General features: G+C 40.4%; 1 pseudogene; it reads right to left on the bottom strand.

The window, feature by feature from the left end:
- Nucleotides 1-665: 665 nt before the first annotated feature.
- LOC139467577 (uncharacterized) lies at nt 666-19,589 on the bottom strand (annotated as a pseudogene).
- Nucleotides 19,590-22,167: the final 2,578 nt, after the last annotated feature.

Raw genomic sequence — 22,167 nt, 5'->3', positions numbered from 1 at the left:
CGCTGAATACGAAAATTAGTTAAAGGATTTCCAGCCGTTAACGTGAGGTCTCGGGGACTAAAATAGAATTGTGAGACCATTATTTCATGACAAGCAAAGGAATTTGTCAAATGTAAAACCAATGACGTAACCGGTCGATTGACATTTTATTCTTCGAAAAAGCAAAATGAATACCAGAAATACTGTCGATATGATCAGAAAAACATCCATGGAAATAGTGGATTTAATCAACGACATAAATGAAGGAGGGGAATAATTTGGATAGGGTGTAGTTTGATGTGTTTTCCAAATTATCAAACCCTCAGTTGGGTAGCCTGCTGTAAGTAAGGTCAATGCAAAAAATAAGCGTCGAACTTTAAGCCATAAGAAAAGAACGATTATTAAGAGAAATAGGGATAAACCCGCGGCTATGCTTGCCGTTAAGTGATATGGGTTGGTTAAATCCCCATCTAAAGCGTAAAGTGGAAGGGAATCCATCCAATTACCATCAATTAAATTATCCGAAATGACCTGTGCCTTTTTCATACGATGAGAAGTAAGGCGTAAATCAACTTGAAATTCTGTGTCCTTTCTACGAATTTCATCGAAAACTTTATCACCAATTAATAAATGTGGGATCTTAAAAGCGGAATCTTTCAGAAGGGGCTGTAAACTATCAATGTTTTTTAAGATGGATGCATTAAAAAATTCCGATAAAAGTAATAGATTAGGTGGGTATAATTTTGAAGCAGTTGACTTTTTCTCATATTCATGAATTCGCATGTCTATGTCGAATTCATCCAGTTTCAACGCACAGTAACAAGGAATTTTACATATACAAATCTGACAAGCTGGACGCTTCTCAATGCGACCCTTGCACGTTAGTATTATGGTTTTTATGCCAGTTAAAAGAATTGTGCCTGGTTCAATTTCGAGAGCCATTGAACGTAGCCCATTTAATCGGAATTTTGTATCACACAAGGATTTAATTTCTTGTGTGTCTTTAGTAAACAAAGCAAGTGCGCATGTGAGCGATGTTTTTGGTTTCGGACTGTGAAAAATTGGACAGTGTTTTTCGTGTTCACCATAACATGTTTGAAAATCCCTAGCCGAAAATTCAATATACTGATCTTTAGCCTCCGAAACAGCAAGATAATCTGGTAAATTCATAACCTGAGTAACATGCGTACTTGATTGATTAAGTGGTAAGCCAAAAGAATTTATTCGATATACATCAAGGAGAGTAGAATGAGTCTGGATAGGAACAATAAGCGAAATCAAAATTGAATTTGAATTCCGAGAACAGTGAACGGTGCGTTCCCGATAATAATAACCTGGATCCTTATGTGCAACGTGAAACAACGGGTATTCTGCATTGAGACGTTATTGAATCATTTTTAACGCTCTCTTTAGTTCCGAAACTGGGCGTAAAGATGGACTCAATCGTTGATTAACTAACTGTTGAATGCCTAAATACATTTCATCAATTTCTTGTCTAATTTTCATTGTGATAAAGATAAATCTCTCCACATCTTGTATTTGTTTAGTGACAAGTATAACATCTTTATGGTTTATTTCAATACCCGCGAGAGCGGATGAAATGCGTTCATTTGTTTTAGTTATAAATGACGACATCTGACGAACTTGGACTTGAAAAGCACGAGAAGTATTAGCAGCATGCAACGACAATTGTTAAACATACCGCGCCAGTCGTTCAACATCCTCGACTGTAGCCGTACCAAACAGCGAACGACTTATTGATCCAATAAAAGGAAGTATCGTTCGTTTAGTGCGGGAATCCTTGTGAAAAATGTTAATATGGGGAATTAACAGGTTAATGACTTTATGGACATTTGTCCAATACGCGAACAACTCTCGTTCGGCCTGTTCTATATATCCATCCATCGCCGAAACGGTATAACAAGCCAAAGTATATGTGGCACAAAAGTCTCGATATCTTGATCTATTGCCCATTCCATCTAAATCAGGCAATTTATATTGTATGATATGAATCCATTTATTCTAGGAAATGTCGATTCGTGACATATGTACGAAGACAACTCCCCATGGAAGTCGGAGTTCCGTATGCACGGATATACCCGATTCTGGATGCTAACCAACGCGATGACAATGAATAAGACCCATACTGGTCGGAGGAGGCCTCTGGATTCTAAAATTCAAAGAAACAAGTGCATAAACATAATTATTAACTTCAAACTAAATATCATATATCAGTCATGTTTCGTAAGAAAAGGTTTCCATGTTTTGTGAAACCTAGTAACTGTTTGACTGTATTCGTCTCGAATCTTCACCTCGCTGACTGTACCTTAGAAGTATGATAACAATTGTCACAAGTAGGTAATATATAATCTCACGCTGGGAACCGTGCGAGTAAGCAACATCCAACAACAGTGAACTTCTTTTACAGTATCAACATATATCATCACAACATTATTTATTGTCTCGTTTTTGTATTCCACGTCACATGACTGTATCTCAATTCTCATCATCGTATATCACGTCACTGTATTGTAACCGTACTGTATAACCATGCGACCCGTAGTCGTCATTTCACGTATATTGTAACTCATTTGTATTCTCGTATATACACACAAAGCGAACTTGCTTTATAGTGGCCTGCGAAATACATGTGCAGCCAGAATCATCTCGTAGAAGTAGTTATAACCATGCGACCTGTAGTCGTCATTTCACGTATATTGTAACTCATTTGTATTCTCGTGGCCCGCGAAATACGTGTGCGGCCATAACCCATGAACATGATTTGTTTTCTTCAATGTCAACCAACACATCACTGTAAATAATCCAAGTATTCGGAGTATTCAAAACACAATATTTAACGATAACATTACACATTCTCAACATATATGCACGACTGTATTTTCCTATAACCTTGTGACAATTGAATCATCTTAACAATGTAAGAACGATCCATAGCATGTGCTAGCTCCATGCATATAGCATCATGTAATTCTAAACCTGAAATAAAACACATGCAAAAATCAACATTAGGTTGATCAGTCCTCAATATGAAATCTGCAGTGCTGTAACTGAAAAGTAAACGAATTATAACAATTAATCTGAAACACTATTCAAAATCTATTTTGAGATTTCTATCGCTTGCGCTTCTTTTTTAATGACTTCTGTATCATGTAATCACGAATCAATCCTTGAGGGATATTAGCTTCGGGTTCCCATGTAGCCTCCTGTAACGTGAAATTTTCCCAGTGAATCTTGTAGTACTTTTCTCCATTCACTACTTTATGCGCTAAAATTCGTTTTACTATGAAAACGTCATCCTCCTGTAAATCAAAATCGGGATTCTGTGCCTGCTTGGGGGTTAATGTCTGAGGCGTCGGGGTGGTCATCTCCGTATGATTGTTGTCAGATTGAGACGGAATTGTTTGGTTGTCCGTAGCAACAACTGGGATTGGGTTAGTTGGTCTATCTTTCGGGTTGACAAACCGTTTAAGCCGGTTCGCGTGGACAAAACTTAAATACTCTGTGATCATTATACCAAGATAGGTTGTAAGTAAAATATTACATTTCACTTGAACCGTCACATTGCCTTTATGCTATCGACTAATCTCTATGGGGTCTGAGATTACACTAAGAGGGAAAGGAACTGTACTGTCTATCATACAAATCTGATACTATGTCTGGTACAGTCAAAACAGATATCTTGTCGTCGTCAGCTGACTTGGCGAAATTATTGCCTGCACCGTTCTTATCAGTAACATGTTTTTGCCCGATCGATACTGAACTGCGAAAGTGAAGTAACTTATTGTTTTTTGATGGGAGGGGGGCGATTATAATATTTGAGAGCTAGAAAACAGTAATTTGTTCTTGTTCTGTGGTCACTGTTTGTTGACCAGCAACAAGTGGTAAGAAAATACAATTTACCCAGATAGGAATATTTGTTGAACCATTTTGAATGGTCAAAGTATGATATTGAAAATTCCTGACAGCGTTTTGTTGTATCAGAAAATCTGAGCCTAAAATCATAGAAGGTAAATTGGCTACAACTTGAAAGCGTCGTTCTATTTAAAAATCACCAATAATTTGAGGTAAAATACCTGACTTTAGCAAAATGATGCCATTCCACAGACATGAGTCATTGAAAACTTCAAGACTTAAAAATCTAGTAGCATCTCCTGAATCCACAGTTGTAGAAACGTGAGGAGATTGAGCTGCTTACAACATGGAGAATGGGAAACCGGTGGGTCACGTGACGTCAAATAAGTATGGTCGAAAGTCAATAAGTATGGTTTGCTCAGCACAGTGGGAAAGTTGTCGGAAAGATTGTGACTATAATTGTTCATGGCTGGGTGGGGGACCTGAGTGACACCGAGCTCTACACACTCTTTTGACATCTCAAATTGTCAGACAAAAATGAGATTTTGCATTACATGCGGGACACCTATCAGAGTAAAAGAAAAACATACTTAACACCACTGGTGAGGTTAGCCCGTTGAGAAGTTGGTTGCCGTCGTCAAAGATGCTGTTGGTCCTGCTGGTGCTGAAACTCTTGTCCTGTCTGTTCACACAGCCGAGTTAGGTGGGAGGATATGGTCCGAGGGATTGTGGATACTGATTCTGACTCTCGTGAAAATTATTGATTTCGGACGCCGAAAAAACAAGTGTCGCCAAAAGGGTAGCAAACTGTTCGCTCAGAGTATCGATTGCCATATGGTCTTCCGTAATCTCTGTAAGAGCGGAGCGGATGAGGGCGGTGGTGGGGGTGGTTGGGAGGGCGGTTGAGTTATGACAACTCGGGGGTGGGTGGGGGGGGTGGGGGGGGGGTGGGGGGGAATTCGAGAAAATCGTACCAGTAGGGAGGCGAGCTGGGGCAAGACGGTCACCTGACGGAGATGTATCAGAATTTGGTGTATGAGACATTACCAGCCCAACTACACCATGTAAGTCCAGAATACCTTACCCATACGTCAAAATGAAACCGTACCTTCAAACGTAAGTCTGGGTGGGAAGACGGAATTGAAGGATGGGAACGACAATACGAAAAACAAAGAATGGGATCGTCTTAAACATTTTGTTCAAGAGAAAACCCGCATACTCCACCATGTCGTAACTGCCTTTGGGCGTCCAGTGCGACCCTAATACAGTTACTAAATGTATTGCCGTTCCTGGTCCTTGTGGTCAATTAAGCCAGGACATTGCCCTCGCCTTGTCCACCACGGCTCGGCTCCGTCAAGGAGTGATTGGTCTAATGACCCTTACTCCAAGTTGTCTCTATCAGCATTCACACCCGCATAATAAAGAAACGCAACACCAGTTTATACTTACATAGTTTTACTTACTCTCAGCCCATCTATCAATACAGGACAGGATCAGACTGGCCAGGCCCGTCACTAGCTAGGGGAAACTTAGAACGATCGGGATTCGACTCGATCGATTGCAAACTGCGCTCTCCTCTCCTAATGTTGAGGGTATCATTTTATAGTGTTCGAGCCTGGCCTGTCCTTGTCACATGTCTCAATACCTCCATTTGATTCGTTACAAGTTTAGATCTGACCATGAACTCATGTGTGTCGTAATCGGAAAAATACAAAAGCCTACGTGTCAGATTGCTCATCTCTCTATTGAGTTTGTGATTCGCTCCTAAGCTCCAAATGAATTATGCCTTCAAACTCCCCATTTGTTTCATTAACTCCTGGACGATAGCCCGAGACCAATCCAATGATAAATGTGAAATGTCCAGAATACACTTGTGATAAATGTGAAATGTCTTTTCTCTATTGATTCCTTTCCAACTAAAAGTTCTGCCACAAGCTATATCTAATGCAACTCCTCATTGCAGCTATAATGGTTCTCTTTGTTATCATTAGTTTCTGAGATGCATTTTTAACCTTATAACAATATCCCAGCAATATCACGGCGGGGGACACCAGAAATGGGCTTCACACATTGTACCCACGTCGGGAATCGAACCCGGGTCCTCGGCGTGACGAGCGAACGCTTGACCACTAAGTTGCCCGACCGCCCCTAAAAAAAATACAAATGATTTCGCTCGTCAGATACCAGAACTATTCACTCGTTTCATAAAATTGGTATTACACGGGAGCTCGTTTAGTATTCTATATATCCTAGATGCTCAACTTATACAACCTTTACTTTCCATTTGTACATATGTTTTGTTTGTTTGTTTGTTGTTTAACGACGCACTCAGCAATATTCAAGCTATATGACTGCGGTTTGTAAATAATCGAGTCTGGACCAGACAGTCCTGTGATTGACATCATGAGCATCTATCCACGCATTGGGATCGATGGTATGCATCAACGAAGTCAGCGAGCCTGGCCACCCGATCCCGTTAGTCGCCTCTTACGACAAGCATAGTCACCTTTTACGGCAAGAATGGGTTGCTGAAGACCTATTCTACCCCGGATCTTCGCGGGCCCGGGAGTATGTAACGTATGGTGGACACAGATGTGACATCCATGTAAACAGATGCCCTCAACTCCCTGAGGAAACTATCGCCTAGATGTGAAGATCACACGTACAGAGGAAGTGTCCTCTAGAGGACTGTCGTAGTTCAATGATATTGTATATACAGTAAAATACGTTTATAACGAACACGCTTATAACGAACTGACGGATATTACGAATATGTATTATGTAATTTTTGGTCCTTGACATTTGCTGTATAGATGTTGTATATATGCTTATAACGAACTACGGTTATAACGAACTAAAATTAGTGGTCCATTTGAGTTCGTTATAACCGTAGTTTACTGTACATAAGAAACTGGGAGAGTTTATTTTCATGTATATGGTTGATTTGAAAGAGACAGTGGAGTGGAGTGACGTTGTGTCGTAACTGCTTTCGGGCGGCCAGAGCGACCCTAATACAGGTACTAAATGTATTGCCGTTCCTGGTCCTCGTGGTCAATTAAGCCAGACATTGCCACTCGCCTTGTCCTCCGTTGCTCGGCTCCGTCAAGGAGTGATTGGTCTAACGACGCTTACTCCACATTGTCTCTATCAGCATTCATACTCACATAATAAAGAAACGCAACACCAGTTTATACTCACATAGTTTTACTTACTCTCAGCCCATCTATCAATACAGGACAGGATCAGACTGGCCAGACTCGTCACTAACTGGGTAAAACTTAGAATGATCGGGATTCGACTCGATCGATTGCAAACCGCGCTCTCCTCTCCCAATGTTGAGGGTATCATTCTATAGTGTTCGGGCCTGGCCTGGCCTTGTCACATGTCACAATACCTCATTTTGATTCGTTAAAAGTTAGATCTGACTATGCACTCATGTGTGTCGTAATCGGAAAAATACAAAAGCCTACGTGCCAGATTGCTCATCTCTCTATTGATTTTGTGACACCACCCGGAAGCTCCAAATGAAATATACCTTGAAACTCTCTATTTGTTTCATTAACTAATGGACGATAACCAGGAACCAATCCAATGATAATCATGAAATGTCCAAAATACACTTGTGATAAATGTGAAAGGTCTTTTATCTATTGATTCCTTTCAAACTAAAAGTTCTGTCACAAACTATATCTAATGCAACTCCTCATTGCAGCATTAACGGTTACCATTTTCTAATGTTTTTAAGGATGCATTTTTTAACCTTATAACAGTTGTATATATACTCACCGCTAAAAGAAACGCGAATACCAACCATGCTGGTTAATAATTTATATGAAGACTTACTCATATTCAAGAGATATTAGATTGGTTTGACGAACAAGCGAACATACTGGTATGTTGTGCGAATCGACGCTCATGAACGCATCATATGTAACGTCATAGACCCATGACTCGAGATGCACCATTTGCCTCGTGCAGGATAAGCTTGTGAAGTTTGGAAATCACGTGCAGCATATCGTCATACATAAGCATAAAGACATGCTGTGGTAACACTTGACTGACTGTTAGTTTTATCACTACGTGAAACACACTGGAAACATCTTTTCTTAACGCACAAAATTTTCTAATTTTCTATGGTTTACGTTTCTTTTGACGGTGAGCATATGTGTGTGTGTGTGTGTCAATACTGTTAACGATTCATTTTATGTATTAGTATTTGTTAGTAGTAGTGGTGGAATGGGGTTTAACGTCGCGTCCAAGATTATTGCACTTATATAGCGACGTGCATGTACGTGTGTGTGTTTGTGTGGCTGCTTGTACTCGTCCGGACTGATGCCGATTTGTAGCGCTAGCCCACTGAGATACCATGAGTTTAACATGAATATCCCACTCAGACACAGTATACTGACTCCGAGCCGACCAGTCCTTGTTTTAGCCCCTTAATGTCGAGCATCAGCCAGGGTAACAACAAGTACAATCTTTTAACGTCTTTTGGTATGACGCGGCCGGGGATCGAACCCCGGACCTTCCGCTCTCCGGGCGGACGCTCTACCTCTCGACCACGGAGGCGGTCTGTTAGTAGTAGTGTTAGTAGAATGTTAGTATAGTAGTAGCACTGTTAGAAGTAGAACACTGGTCTTTTTTTAGATTATTAGTATAAGTATAGTAGTGCCTGGTCTGTCTCCCAGTTCTCGAGAATAAAAGGAAAAAAGACAGCCTAACTCAAGCCTAGAATGATTGGCAAGTCAGGATTGCCACAGCTCTAGGGTCTGTTTGAATATGCAGGGCTCGCAAGCGAGATTCTTTCTGGTTGTATTAATTAATCCTGTTCTCTCCGCTGTTGTTGCCAATATCAATTAATGGGCTAGTCCCCCAGTTATCAGATACTGTACTGTACAAATAAGAGTGAGTGAGTGAGTGAGTTTGGTTTAACGCCGCTTTTAACAGTATTCCAGTTATATCACGGCGTGTCAGCTTAATGTGGGAGGAAAGCTCGAAGTGATGCAGGTCTCAGACGTTTACCACTTCGGTGAAACCCACGAGCACGGGTATGATGCTGACAAACATAGAAACAAAATCGGGGAGAACCGGGATTCGAACCCACAATCATAGGTTTCTGGCGTGCCCAAGGGACGCAACTCTGCACAGCGAATCGCGGCGCACCTTAGACGACTGGGCCACCCGTGCCCCCTCTACAAATAAGACGAAAAAGATAAATTTATACTGCATTTTATCATTTTATTTACTTCATATATTTCAGAGTGAGTGAGTGAGGTAATATTTAACGTCACATCGGAAATATTGCAACCATATCGTGAGGACATATATTTCAGAACAAAAATATAGCACATGTGTATAAATCATCGTTTCCTCAGAGAGCTGTTTAAGTCGACAACAGTCGTGCACTTTCCAGTGCGTGTCTTCACCTCCAGTGAACACAGGTTTTCATGGTCTTGCTTTTGTTGAAGAGGTGATGCTGAAACAGCACCTGAGGCGTACCTGCGACGTGATAAATTCAACTTTTTTGCAACCCTGCCATTATTGTGACGGTTTTTGTTTTTAAAAATCTTTTGAAAATATACACACTTTAGTAAAAACGACATACTGAGTTAAGATCTTAGTGTCAAGATATTTACATCATCAAAGAGTTCATTAAGTCTCAGTTGACTCCTCGTGTGATGAGTTCATTTGCATATGAGTAGATAAAGGTCCTTAGTTATTTGATCTTTCCAACTCAGGGGATTAAGTCTATTAGGACTGATCTATCATCTTCAAACTTTTATATCTCCATAAAACTACCACTTGTGGTGCAAGAGAACATAAACCAAATATTAACATAGACATCAAGATGTGGCTGCTCTTCCATTAGATTTTTTATAAGTTTTGTGAATACGATAGTTATGAATTTGGCTAAGTTTTTTATTTCTTTAAAGTTTAGTGAATTGAAGGGGCGTTGAAATCATATCACAACAAGTAAACCCCACATATTTTTATAAGCCATCCCTACTAAACTGTCTGACACATAGGGAATCACCGTCTGAACGTAATGAGTGCCAGCTATGAGAGCTCCCAATTGCACAATAAACTGGGTTTAGGCTTTATGAAGAGGAAGTGTCCCTGCATTAAACATTCACGGATATATTTGGAATCGAATCCAGTAATGTATAAGATAGACATATGGCCATTGCTGAACTTGAGAAAGACACAGTACTAAGCCATGAATCCATTGAAACTATTATTCATGAACATTTACAGATGATTAAAATATCTGCTCGTTGGGTGCCAAAGTTTCTGAAATTCTGATCTTAAGGAAAAGGGAACTGACATTGCCAGAGAACATTTAGAGCTAATTGAGGAGGATTTCGTCAAATGCAAAAAGAGATTAGTAACGGGTGATGAAACATAAGTCTACCACTATGATTCCGAGTTAAGCGTAAATCCATGGGAAGGCACCATTCCACTTCTCCGGCACCAAAGAAATTCAAGTCTTCAAGATCAGTGAAGAAAGTTATGGCCACTGTATTCTGGGATGCAAAGGGTGTGATCATTGTTGATTTCTTAGAAAGTCAAAAGATGATTACTGGTGCCTACTATGCTCGTTTGCTTCATCGCCTGAGAGATTGTATCAAAGAAAAGCGGCAAGGAATGCTGACTGTTGGAGTTCTATTTTTTCATGACAATGCCTCTTCTCACACCTTTCGACATGTGAAGGCTGCTGTACGACATTGTTTGTTCGAGGAGCTTCCTCAACCCCAATACTCACCAGACCTGGCACTAAGTGATTCCCACCTGTTACCTAACCTGAAAGAACACCATCGTGGAAAGCGCTATGACGACAACGATGACATCAAAGCTGACGTGAATGGGATTTTCAGGGTGGCTTCAGAAAATGTCTTCAAGGCTGGAACTGAAAAGCTTCACTCTCGAGATGAGAAGTGTATTGAAAAGCAGGGAGATTATAACGATATATGACTGAAATACTCCCGATGCGAAGACCTTCATGCATTCATTACGTTACCGAGACGAGTTATGTGAATAGGATAGTTACGAATTTGTCTAAGTTATATATTTATTTTAAGTCTACAACAAGTAAACCACACATCAAAGCTGACGTGAATGGGTTTTTCAGGGTGGCTTCAGAAAATGTCTTCAACTTCTTTCAGTGGCATTTAGAAGTTGGTGTGACTAATTGTAATAAACAAGTTGTTCATCCATAGAATTCGTCTTACTTAAATGTCTTCAAGGCTGAAACTGAAAAGCTGCACTTACGAGATGAGAAGCGTTGAAATCATACCACAACAAGTAAACCCCACATCAAAGCTGACGTGAATGGGTTTTTCAGGGTGGCTTCAGAAAATGCCTTCAAGGCTGAAACTGAAAAGATGCACTATCGAGAAGAGAAGTGTTTTGAAAAGCAGGGAGATTATAACGATGTATGACTGAAATACTCCCGATGCGAAGACGTTCATGCATTCATTACGTTACCGAGACGAAAACTATTAATCTGGATGTTAGAGGTTAGACACGCCCACTGCTGAGCTGTACAAGAGAGTCGGCCCTTTTCATCACAGCTTGAAATCCTACCCTTTGTCATTTGAATTTGTCATTTTTTGAGACTCAAGCTTCGAAAATATTACTTGAAGTGACAAGGTTGAATAGTTATGGAGGCATGTTAGTGACACATTCTAACAAAATATCATCTATGTAGACGATACCACGCACATCTACGAAGAAAATACTTACTTCTTCTTCTTCTTCTTCAGAGAAAGTGTCTACTATCGACTTTAGTTACACTATAACAAGGCGTCATATTCCAGCTATATAACTGTGGTCTGTTAATAATCGAGTCTGGACCAGACAATCTAATGATTGACATCATGAGCATTGATCAACACAATTGGGATACGATGACATGTAGCAACCGAGTCAGCGAGCCTGACCACCCGATCCCGTTAATCGTTTCTTACGACAAGCATAGTCGCCTTTTACGGCAAGCATGTGTTGCTGAAGACCTGTTCTTAACCGGATCTTCACGGGTCAACTGACACATGGAATGGTCCCTTCTACCTTAAGGTAAGCTCACTTGTACAAACTCTATAATTTATGTCAAATAATATCATGATTGAAATTTATTATTTTATTTATGAACATTATTTTTACATGCTGATAGAGAACTAATACAAAAATTTGGTTCACATATCATTTATATATGATTTATGAGTGAGTGAGTTGGGTTTAACGCCGCTTTTAACAGCTTTCCAGTTGTATAACGGCGTGTCAGCTTAATGTGGGGGGAAAGCCCGAAGTGATGCAGGTCTTAGACGTTTACCATTTCGGTGAAACCCACGAGCACGGTTATGGTGCTGACACACCTAGAAACATAATCGGGGCGAACCGGGATTCGAACCCACAATCATAGGTTTCGGTCGTGCCCATGGGACGCAACACTGCACAGCAAATCGCGGCTGGGCCACCCGTTCCCTTCTTATTTATATGACGACCTTTAGGGTATCTTTGAGATATGATATAAGATAGTATGACTGGTTCCTGAATGATAATTGTGCAATGTTTTGTTGAAATAATGAAATATAGTTATTATTATGTATCATTTATTGGCCCTCACAATAAATTCTGAAACATCTCTTTGACTTTGATCACTGACTCACGGAATTCTCCCTTCTGCTTCAAGGATAACATTACAACTTGTTATCCAATAAGTAACAGGATAACAAAAGTATCATCTACGTAAACCTTTTTAGATTTAGAAAGTGGCACCAATATGGTTCCGTAGATAGTGGTATGTATGGCCTGGGAGAAGAGGGTCGGCAGTGGAGAAGGAGGTGGGGGGTATGGAATGTTTAGCTGTAATGTATTGTGAAGCATTGTGATTGCCTCCTCCCTACCCCACAGTGTTATGTGAACATAATAGCATTATCAATACATCAACGAACACCACCAACATCACAAGACATACAGACACACCGATACAGCCACACAAGTGTACATGTAAAGAGAGGTGGTGAAGCAAAACCACTAAAAGGCCTGGCGGGCATAAAGTCAGTCGGAAGGGTACGTAAAACTCTCTCTCCCTCTCTCCCTCTCTCTCTCTCTCTCTCTCTCTCTCTCTCTCTCTCTCTCTCTCTCTCTCTCTCTCTCTCTCTCTCTTTCTCTAACAACATTTCAAACAAGAGGTCATGTGGTTGCAAATTCATGTTTTGCTCTAGTCTTCATCAAACCAATTTATTTTCACACAAAATTATCCAGATTAACACAGATTACTTTTTACAAACTATTGTGGGAATAAGTGATGGTTAAATAGACATACATTAAATTCGACAACATTTCTTTCTATTTTCAAATACATAAATTACAAAATCGGAATACTTTCTTTTGTCCCTCAGTTTATAAGAGAAAGCTCAGACTGCTCGTCTTTAATTTGATACGCTTAACACAGTTAGTTTTACATATTCAAATACGAAATATATTATATATATTGTATGAAAATGTTTTTGCTGTTTTGTATTGTCTTTACTTTAATTTTATTTTTTTCGGAATAGTACAAACAACTTTAAAGACATTACACACGGAATGAGCTGGTAACACACTATAGAGATGTACATGTGTGGATATGTTTTGTTTTGAAACTGGAGATTATTTCAAGAATTGTTACTGTACCATATTCATCAACTCTCAGTGTATAAATGTTTTGAACTGTTTGGTTGAAAAGAGATACAAATCGATGGAAACAAATCGTAGTCAACTTTTGTTTGTTTGTTTGTTAACTCCGCAATATTCCAACTATATGGATGCGGTCTGTAAATAATCGAGTCTGGACCAGACAATCCAGTGATGCACACTATGAGCATCGACCCCGCAATTGGGATAAGATGACATGTATCAACCAAGTCAGCAAGCACTGGATTGTCTGGTCCAGACTCGATTATTTACAGACCGCCGTCATATTGCTGGAATATTGCTGAGTGCGACGTTAAACAACAAACCGACTACGACAAGCACTGGTTGCTGAAGACCAATTTTAACCCAGACTGTCACGGGTCAGCAGTCGTTTGTAAGTTAAAGATAGACGGCAAGGGCACTTTTCTATTCTTAAACAAATCGTGTCATTTGCTAACCCAGATCTTCATGGGTGTGGCCCGGAATGACACGAGTGGTTTACAGATTTGAGAGTTCGTGACGGGTACTTCAGACAGTCTTTTGTAAGTAAGGATAAGAATTTATGGATGAACAACTTCCTTATTACAATTGTAATAAAGAAGTTGTTCATCCATAAATTCTTATCCTTACTTAGTACTCCAACTTCTAAATGCCTATCAAAGAAGTCTTTTGTAGGCGCGCTGTTGACGATTCGCTTCAAAGATTTTTTCACAATGAGAACATGCAGAAAGGTGTGGTTTTGATATACAAAAATCCCAAGGTCGTCCAAGGGTATCGGCGCTGAAACGTCTCCATACAGCATTTTCGAAAGGGAGGGGTATATTTGGTTCAGTAATCGTGTATACAGAGAAAGCTCTATGACAAGAGTGAGTGAGTGAGGTTTTACGCCGCTTTTAGCAATATTCCAGCAATATCACGGCGGGGGACACCAGAAATGGGCTTCACACATTTTACCCATGTGGGGAATCGAACCCGGGTCTTCGGCGTGACGAGCTAACGCTTTAACCACTAGGCTACCCGACCGCCCCTCTATGACAAGAGCACTCTGTTATCCATAAGCTTTTGGTTAAACACCGAAAATGGAATTTAATTTAAGTTCTATACAATTGAAAAGGTTTTATTATCCACTCGTAAAAAATAGATTTTGAATGTATGTACGTCAACACGCAACAAGTAATGCGGTTAATAGAGGACAGATGATATATGAGATTCCCATTGTACATCGTGTCCTTCCCGAGGCAAGGGCGATAAGTTTCCAGTTTCCAGTGGTTCTTACCGCCCTTGCCTCGGGAAGATGACACTCGTTGTTTGTAGTGATGATAATAATAATAATAATAATAATAATAATAATAATAATAATAATAATGCCTGAACACCGTTCACCTAAGAAAACTTACAACATGCTTGTACATGTGGACACTCTTGGCAAGAAGACATGGGCTTCTTGTATACGTACATACTAGTAGTAACTTTGAACACACTGTTTTGGTTTCATTTGGCTGTCCCAGAAGACTGGCAATGCTAATGTGAAAGGGAGACATCAAGGTATTTATTTTCATCTGATTATTCAACAAGGAATCGGGTCACGGATGGCCCTGTCCTTCCTATCTGGCTTTCCTCCCACTATAAGGTGACACGCCGTTTGTTTCTTTGTATGTTTGTTTGTTGTTTAACGCCGCACTCAGCAGCAATATTCCAGGTATATGACGGCGGTCTGTAGACAATCCAGTGACTGACATCATGAGCATCGATCCATGCAATTGGGATACGATGGTGGGCAGACAATTGTTTATTTGAGTCTCACCCGAGTAATACAGCATAAAATTAATAAAAATATATAAAACAACATAAAAGTATTATTTAGGCCACTCAAAACAGAGTTATGAGCGACTGAAACGTTTAAAAAAAAACAATTTTTAACTTGAAGTTTACACGATATACGGCTTTTCCATTGGACGAGAGGTCGGTCACATGACCGCAAAATTGACGTTCATAAGTGTATGAACGTCACAATTTGACGATCATACGTTTTTCATGAGACCGTGTTCTTGAAATGACGTAAACAATGACGGACTACTTCCACATTTAGAACCTTTATTCTTGGTCTCAGCGTTTCAGTATACATTAAGAAATGTCAGAGAGCGTGACTGCATGATTGTTCACGAATATCCTCGCTACGGCCTATCCTAATGCACATTCGAAGAAATGCACATCTAAACTATCGTAGTATCGACTCGATCCGTGTCTAGGCTGACACTGACCGTCTCTAGCAATCTATCAATTTACCGTAGTGTCTGTTTGACGCATCTTTATTCACCTTTCTATGATCGGCCAGTTGATCAATGATGACTAACACATGTAACCGCCACAGGTTCATTAACAACTTCGGAAATCTCTCCCATCACGTTAATCGTGTCGGCCATTTTGACGTCGTGTACTTGATGTAAATGTATTACGACGCGCTGTCATTATGACTGACTTACTTAGGTAGTTCTTTATAGAACTTTCTCATCTAATGAGGATATGATTTGAATACATGTACTGCGTAAGATGTTTCTGAAGAGCAAGTTGTGCATCCATAAGCTCATGTCACCTCTCTTTTTGAGGACCTATTTTACTCCGCGATATAGCTGGTTGTTGTATGGCTGTCAATGTAAACATGAAGTCACACGTTCTAAATAAAAATGTGTTTCGACCTTGGCCTAAATCCTTTGAGGTAAGAAATTGTGATTAAAAAATTATAAGAATTGACTTTCACTTTCTGTGAGTTCATTGGAGTATTAACCTTCATAGAGTGAGGGCCAAACATTGTATGAACGTCGTCGCAAGGTGTGGAACAATTGGGACGTGTAACTAATAGGCGGATACCGTTTACGTAGTGAGATGGTTGAACTTCCTGTGTATTTTAGTAGAAGGTCCCTTAAACGACCTTTTGTTTTATTCAGGCGCATCAAGGTCAAAATGTGACCACACCGTGATAGAACATTTCATCTCCTTCCCTCGGGTACTCGAGTTCTTGAAAACGGACTCGAACCGTGAAGATCCGGGTAAGAATAGGTCTTCAGCAACCCATGCTTGCCGTAAAAGGCGACTATGCTTGTCGTAAGAGGCGACTAACGGGACTAACCTCACCTCTACCAAACCATCACCTAATCCCCATCTTTCATCCTTCTCATCCAAACCCACACCTCAAACAACATCTTAATCTCAACACCCGCGCCCATCCACAAAACACACTCCACAACCACACTTTCATCATCATCTAATCCCTGCCTTTCATCTTTCTGATCCCAATTACCACACAAATACATCTTTAATCACCCTTATATCCCCCCCCAAAAAAAAACCCAAACCATCCTACTAAAAAACAGCCAATAACCACCGACCCCAAAACTCAAAACCACAGACTCCACTAAACACCATGTCACTCCCCTACACCCTCACAATGCAGGACGCTCGCCAAGTCGTGGTAGCACAAACACACTCCTTCCAGACCTTCCGACCCTTTCGGAGTCACACAACACCTCCGAAAGGAGTGTCAAACAACTTAACACACACACACACACACACACACACACACACACACACACACACACACACACACACACACACACACACACACACACACATAGTGTGGCTATGGTGTGAACTCCACAAACGCCACCCAAAGACATACGCCCTCTTCATCTTCTCAACAGTCCCAGCCAAAATCCTCCTCGCAGCCTACCCAACAAACAAAATAGGAATTTGATGCAAAAGACACAACAACCCCTACCCTAACTCCAATTTATACTTCCAAACGAGCACGCTTTCAGAGCAGCTCAACAAATAAGAGAAATCTTTGAAGTGTTTAGTCAATACCGAAATCCCACACTGGCAAACATTTACGAGGTGTCATAAGAGTTATACTAGATACACGGATGAGGACCTCACACTACACGCCCAAGAGGCTAACTCCAGTCACAATATACAACTCCAACTTGTCAGTACCCGCAAAATATAAACAACTAGGAACGGAAAATCCCAGCCCACATCAACTTCATGAAATCACACAAAAAATCGAGAAACCTTATATTAAACCAGTTAAACAATGTACTCAGTGTCTAAAGTGTAACCACACAACCTCCCAATGCAACCCTAAAATAACTAAAAGCAAAAACTGCGCGCATCCACATTGTCCAGGATCATGTGCCGTATGGTGCATACGCTGTAAAACTGTAACCCACACCTCACTATCAAATCACTGGCCCCTCAGACACCCCCTCACAACAGGCAAACAAACACATAGACATCGACACATCAAAACTACAAACAAGAAAACCAGCACCACGCACATCCAAACAACTACTCCCCACACCACAGACAAACATCACACCACTACCAAAACCCACATAAAAAAACATAAAATCTGTGACCTACCTACCGAAAATGCAACCATCTTCACCGCACCGCACCCAACAACATCCAGGAGATATCTAACGGCAGAGTTCTCATAGCATAAGAGGAGAAGACTTATTCACAACAGAATAGGACCCTCTCGACAAATCGAATGTCTCCTTCAAAACCCAAAATACTCATAAACGTAAAACACCAAACAAGACAGGATTCAAAACCCTAAATAACCTTACAATGTTACTTGCATATATACTTAAACCCCCACACGGTAGCTTCCAAACTAAATCTTACTAGTCTCTCCTTCGAAAACTTCAATAACAACTTGAAAGAAATCTCAAAATAGAAACCACAACAACCGACGCCTCAATAAAACTTAATCCCCAAACTCTATGTCTCTAAATAATGGAAGGACTACACATATTACAGAGGAATGCCAATGGACTGTCCGCCCACGAATTAAAAATTATGTTTCGGAAAAAAATTAAACTAGGTTCTCATATCACCTACTTCTCCCCAAAATCAAAGTTCACCCTACCTAGTTATAACTCGGTAAGACACGACAGAGTCAAATCTCGCCCAATTAGAGCAGGCGGTGGCCCTATCATATATGCCAGGGAGGACATAAACCATAGAGAAATACCAATAAAAAAACAAATCTAGAAGCTTATGGTATACAAATTACTCATCACAACCTAAAATAAACATTGTAAACATATACAAATGGACAGTAAAATAAGTTAAACCTGAAGACTTAGAAACCCTAAATCAATTAGACCATAAATCAACCATCTTCTTGGGGGACTTCAACGCCCACCACACCTCCTGGGGTGTGAAAGATAAAACAGACCAAAACGGCAAACCCATCGACATATGGATCGAACAAAAAAAGCTAATACTACTAAATAACAACCAACCAACTAGATATGATAAAATTAATCAAAATGTAGTGGCTATAGACCAAACAATCTGTACCCCTGATATCGCCCAAAGCACTTTGTGGGAAGTGCATGAGGATCCACTCGAGAGCGACCACTTTCCAATACACATAAATATAGGAAACATAAATATCCAAACCCCGGCCCAAATGAACCCCAAGAATCAAAATTCAATTACAACAAGGCAGACTGGGGCAAATTCAAAGCACCATGTAAACAGATGCGCATGATGTCAATCACTGGATTGTCTGATCCAGACGCGATTATTTACAGACTGCCGTCATAAAGCTGGAATATTGCTGAGTGCGGTGTTAAACAACAACAACAAAACATTGCATGTTTATATCATGCATGAACAGCACGTGTTGAACGTGCACACAGGATCCAAATGTGTGCGCCTTAGGGGCATTGAGCTAAGCACACGCTGAAATGCCTCCAAGGCAATGCCTAAATGAACAGGCCTAAAAAAACGACACACTGACAAGATCGTCTCATTGCACAAATTGCACTGCGCAATAGACTCATATCTGATGTTGTGTGCAATAGAGTATAATATAACAGAACAATATCAGGAAGACGAATTTCAACAGCTATCGTTAAAAAAACGGATTTATGCAACCAGCCTGAATGCAAGGCGTCCTTTGAAGGGTGTGACCCAAACAGCTTACCATAGGCGGCAAAGATTGGGGTTGGGGTGGGCTTGGCAACACCAGGGACGGGATGTGCGCCCATGACGTTACAGCATGTTTACATACATTCACAGATGGCAGAGCACGTTGTTGGTGACGAAGTGGCGAGCGTTATGCCAGGGCACAATTCTTTAACTTGACCAGTATGAGGGCGGTAGAGTTATGGTGTGAGGCGGTATCACACATGACAGGCGAAGTGATTTGGTTATTGTGAATAGACATTTGACAGTCCAGCGATGTGTTGACGAAACGTCCGGTCGTTCCATTCGTTTGAAAAATCGGTAGACATGTTGAACTGCAAGATGACAATGCCAGACCATATCGTGCCCAGGTCGCCATCGATTATCTCAAACGAGAAGGTATACGGACATTGGACTGGCCTGGTAGGTAGCTAAGTCCCAGACATGTCACATCTGAAGATCCGGGGTAGAAATGGTCTTCAGCAACCCATGCTTGCCGAAAAAGGCGACTATGCTTGTCGTAAGAGGCGACTAACGGGATCGGGTGGTCAGGCTCGCTGACTTAGTTGATGCATGTCATCGATCCTAATGGCGTGGATCGATGCTCATGATATAAATCCCTGGATTGTCTGGTCCGGACTCGATTATTTACAGACCGGAATATTGCGGAGTGCGGCGTTTAACAACAAACCAACAAACCACCTCAGCATAGAGCATCTGTGGGACCCGCCAACATGGCCCAGATTGGGGCAGCTCTCGTCTCAAATTACTCACACCTGGCATGTATATACGTTACCTAACTATGTAAATCAGTCCTGTTTGGCACAAACATGTGTTTTTTCTGAGAAATAAACTGAAATCGACTCTTTGTTTGCTACATGTCGGCTGGGCGTTTTCAGCTTAAGCAATTGGGTATCGTTTTAAAATACGTTTCATGATCACCAACTGCGCAGTGTATGTTTCATGATAAATGCCTGTTGGCGTCTATGAGTCTATCGTGCCAAGTGTGTATGTTAATGTTATCTCTAGGGGGTAGCACATACCGAAGTCGTTGCACACAAGTAGTTGCGGGAACGTTTCAGCTTCACTTCATTACATGCGGGTTGTGCAGTTGTTTTCGTCAAAGTGTGCAGGCATGCCTAATGTCACTGAAAGGCCATAACGCCTTCTATTACATTATGGTTTTGCATAACAAGAAGCTTGAATAAAATTCTAAGTTCGTTATTGACTTTCTCTACATATAGAGAGTGCAGAATATAGAAGTTTGTTTGCTGTTTAACGCTATATGACGGCGGTCTGTAAATAATCATGTCTGGGCCAGACAATCCAGTTATTGACATCATGAGCATCGATCCACGCAATTGGGATACGATGACAAACATCAACCAAGTCAGCGAGCCTGGCCACCCGATCCCGTTAGTCGCCTCTTACGACAAGCATAGTCGCATTTTACGGCAAGCATTGGTTCCTGAAGACCTATCCTACATCGGATCTTGACGCCGACAACTTTGCCAGATTTATATCCGACAGCACGAGATGTTGTTGTGGCTATCACACGGCAGATGCACTTCATTTCTTTCTTAAGTATCCCTTAAACAGTACTTTAAGGCAAAATATGTAGTATGTCGTAAAAGACTACGATTTAAATTCAATTCTAAATAGTAATTCATATTTAACGACTATAACAAATCTTGAAATTTTGAAATCAGTTCACCTTTTTATTCTATCTTCTTGCCGATTTCGAGATTTTGTCTGAGATGTTGGCTTTGCTATATGATACTGCGATGTTGTTGTGCTGGATGTAAATTATAACGTAGCTCTAGTTACGAAAGATAAATTCAGTAATTAAACACTTACAGAACAATACTTATCTTTAATGACAATTATATAATGTATGCTATTTCTTATGTCACTTTCAATACATTGTAATTTTTATGTGTATCATGTTTGGGAGAGGCATTCAGATAAGCCAAATTTGCTTGTTTGCCAATCCCTCCACTTTATGGAATGAATATGTTTATATCACATAAAACTCCAAAATATGGGTTTCCAAATTATACTTCCAAACGAGCACGCTTTCAGAGCAGCTCAACAACTAAGACAAATCTTTGAAGTGTTTAGTCAATACCGAAATCCCACACTGGCAAACATTTACCAGTTTCAGTTTCAGTTTATTATTCTCCAAACCACCGTCGGTGGTACAAAAGAGTACCAAAGAACAAGGGTGTAAACAAAGTATTAATATGTGAAAAGATGACAGTATGTCATGCATGAATATGTTATATCTTTTCTTTTTTTTTGTTTTCTTACTGCTTTAAATACTTCATCAATAAATCTCGATAGGTTCTTAAGATATCTCGTGTTTTGACTGGAATATAACCTCTTGAATACATATAAATTAGACCAATTATTTTGCTAAGCAGTTGGTAAGTATACACATCTATATTTTGACAGAGCCTGGCATCTAAACAGATAATGGTGTCATAGGAGTCAGCTCTAGAGACACGGATGAGGACTTCACACTATACAACCAAGAGGCTAACTCCAGTCACAATAAACAACTCCAAATTGTCAGTACCCGCAAAATATTTACAACTAGGAACGGAAAATCCCAGCCCACAGCAACAGTAAACATCAATTTCATGAAATCAGAAAAAGTTC

This window comes from Haliotis cracherodii, unplaced genomic scaffold (assembly GCF_022045235.1).
Source record: "Haliotis cracherodii isolate W230 unplaced genomic scaffold, xgHalCrac1.p SCAF_2, whole genome shotgun sequence".
Lineage (NCBI taxonomy): Eukaryota > Metazoa > Mollusca > Gastropoda > Lepetellida > Haliotidae > Haliotis > Haliotis cracherodii.
This window is presented reverse-complemented; position numbering and strand designations above follow the sequence as displayed.